Source organism: Crocuta crocuta, unplaced genomic scaffold, assembly GCF_008692635.1.
Source record: "Crocuta crocuta isolate KB4526 unplaced genomic scaffold, BGI_CrCroc_1.0 scaffold475, whole genome shotgun sequence".
NCBI classification, from domain to species: domain Eukaryota; kingdom Metazoa; phylum Chordata; class Mammalia; order Carnivora; family Hyaenidae; genus Crocuta; species Crocuta crocuta.
In genome coordinates, this window is record NW_027529518.1 from 1,072,622 (window position 1) to 1,075,373 (window position 2,752).

Here is a 2,752-nt window from a genome sequence, read left to right on the forward strand (position 1 = left end):
TTAATGTTTTATTTATTTCTGAGAGAGAGAGAGAAAGAGAGAGAGAGAGTCGGCATGAGCAGGGGAGGGTCAGAGAGAGACGGAGATACAGAATCTGAAACAGGCTCCAGGCTCTGAGCTAGCTGTCAGCACAGAGCCCGACGCGGGGCTCAAACCCACAAACCGAGAGATCATGACCTGAGCTGAAGTCGGATGCTTAACTGACTAAACCACCCAGGCGTCTCTCCAGGTAACTTTAAAGGGAGCTATCCGACAGATTGCCAGACCTGGAAATGGAATTTATCCCCAAAATGGGTATCTGCATGGAAAAAAAAAAAAAAAACCAAAATCCATGCAAAATGGGTATCTGCATGGGAGAAAACAAAACAATCTATACACTTATCTATGCATTTGATATTGCAAATAACGCCTCTAGTATTTGCAAGCTGAACATCTGGAAGGATAAGTGCTAAGCTTCCTTGGTAAAGTTTGGCTTCCACATGGCTTGGAATCCTTATCTGCTCTATGAAGCCTATGAATTCAGGATTACATATGCTGCCCCTACCCCTTGGCATATGGCCCAATTAGTGTCATTGGTTTTGAGAAAGAATGTGGTAAAGTCATCATCTCATTTTCTCCAAACTGAAACATGCCAGACACAGATTATCTCAAATAATCAGAGTTCCACATCTATATGAGGGAAGGGATAACAACCATAATGACAGGTCTTGCACGAAGTCAGACAGAGTTTAAAAACGAAAATAACCAAGTTTCCTGAGACATTTAAAATTAACTTACTACTTTCTTTCATTCCCTTCCAAAGTGCAAAGGTCCATGACAGATGTAGTCTAAATGATGCCAATTCATGAGCCTTGAAAGATCAAAGCGTTGCTACTTTCAGACTACTAGGGAGACTGTACTCCACCCGCTCCTTGGGATCACTTGGTCCAACACCTCGGTCATATGCGGCAGAAGTGAGCTCCCGGTTGTGCCACACCATATGCCCCAGATGCCTCACAAGGCAGAACACGCTTGCTAGATTCTTCCCTTGGGCTCATGACATGCCCAGCCATGGTGAGCAGATGCCTGTGTGATTCTCCTGGGCTTCCAAGCCCACTTGAGAAAGCTAATCTTCATTTCTATCAACTGCTCATTTGCTTGTTTTGGTTTGTTTTGTTTGGAACGTTAAGCAATTCCTGGAAAGGTTATCTATTTTATAGCAATTTCTTCCTAACCGCACACGCTACTTTTTTTTCAATCCTTGAGGCTGAATGAGACCAAAAGATTATCTGGCCCAATACAAAGGACCAGTGAGCGAATTCTTTGAAATCATCAGAAATTTGGAGATTTAAAACTCTCCATTCATTTTAATTTTATCTCCCAATCATTTATTATATTCTAGGCTCTGAGCTAGGTGCCAGGGATACGTAAGTGTTGGGTAGCTGGAAACAAATGATATACCATCCTTGCCTGATAAAGTACTCACAAGCTGTATGGCTTGGTGCTTATAAAGCATTTCCAAGAATATTATTCTATCTACATTTTACAAAACTCTTCTGAACTTGATATTATGGTTTCCATTTTATAGATGATGGAATTGACGATCAGCAGAATGCAAGCACTTCCCTAGGGTCACAGAGCCACAAAGTCATGGTCAGCTCAGACTAGTGCCTCTCAGCACTGGTTACACTCAAGCTGCCCTCAGCCCTACAGCCAACACACATCTCGCAAACCTTTGTAGAAAGTTAACTTCTCTCTTAAGCTCATTATTTTCCCACTGGCTTCTCCTCTCCAGACAGAAACGTATTCAAAGGAATTGCAGCCCAAAGACCAACAAAGCAGAGTGGAGCTTTCACCTTTGCCTTGGGGCAGCACGAGGCAAGGCGGGGTGGGGGGGGCCCACACCCTAAAATGAATTCTGTACAAGCCAAATGTCGTCTCTAGCACAGCGCATGTGTTCTCTAATGTGTGAGAGGTAGGGCAGTGAGATTCCATAGACTGTACCACCAGAACCTTGGTTGGTTTTTTTTTTTAAAGTTGCTGTTACTAGTAGTGCTGCTGGATCAATAGAAAAAGAAAATTACAAAGGATCGTGAACTCTTCTGCAGAAAGGATAACAGCAATGCATATTGCAGGGGGAAAGGGCTCGGGGTTCACAACTAACCTCCAGCTCACATGTGCTCCCTGTTCTAACTTTCACAGCTCAGAATCCACTTAGCACGTCTCTGGGTTGTGCCCAGTCCCCTTACTTCTATATCACAGGGCAACAGACCAAACCATAACTGCTCAAGCGAAGGCTCCTTGGGGACTTATAGGAACCACCACGACGTGAAAAGTGACGCTCAACTTGAGGCTGGCACCTGGAGGTTTCATGAAATAAGCCAAGGGCTAGAATTGCTGCAAGGAGGTTCAGCCCATTGATTTTTTTATTTTTTTTAATGTTTTATTTATTCCTAGGAGAGAGAGAGAGACAGCGTGAGCAGGGGAGGGTCAGAGAGAGAGGGAGACACAGACTCNCATCTTTACTTTTGGTAATGATGTTTCTGCATTCAGACCCACACAGAAAGAAATGTGTTTCCACGGGCGTTTTCAGTAGAAGGCTGCATACGTTTAAAAAGGAGATTATAACTGTGGTTGTAAGAGAGGAACAAATGAACTGTTGAGTTCCCTTCAAGCCCTTAAGAATAGGGCAGCCCCAGGGCGCCTGGGTGGTTCAGTCAGATAAGTGTCATGATCTCTGGGTTCGGTTTATGAGTTCGAGCACAGAGTCAGA

General features: G+C 43.9%; 1 protein-coding gene across 1 annotated transcript in view; it reads right to left on the minus strand.

The window, feature by feature from the left end:
* GPC3 (glypican 3) overlaps positions 1-2,752 on the minus strand; it is a 349,971-nt gene that overhangs the window by 151,065 nt on the left and 196,154 nt on the right. The window lies entirely within an intron of this gene.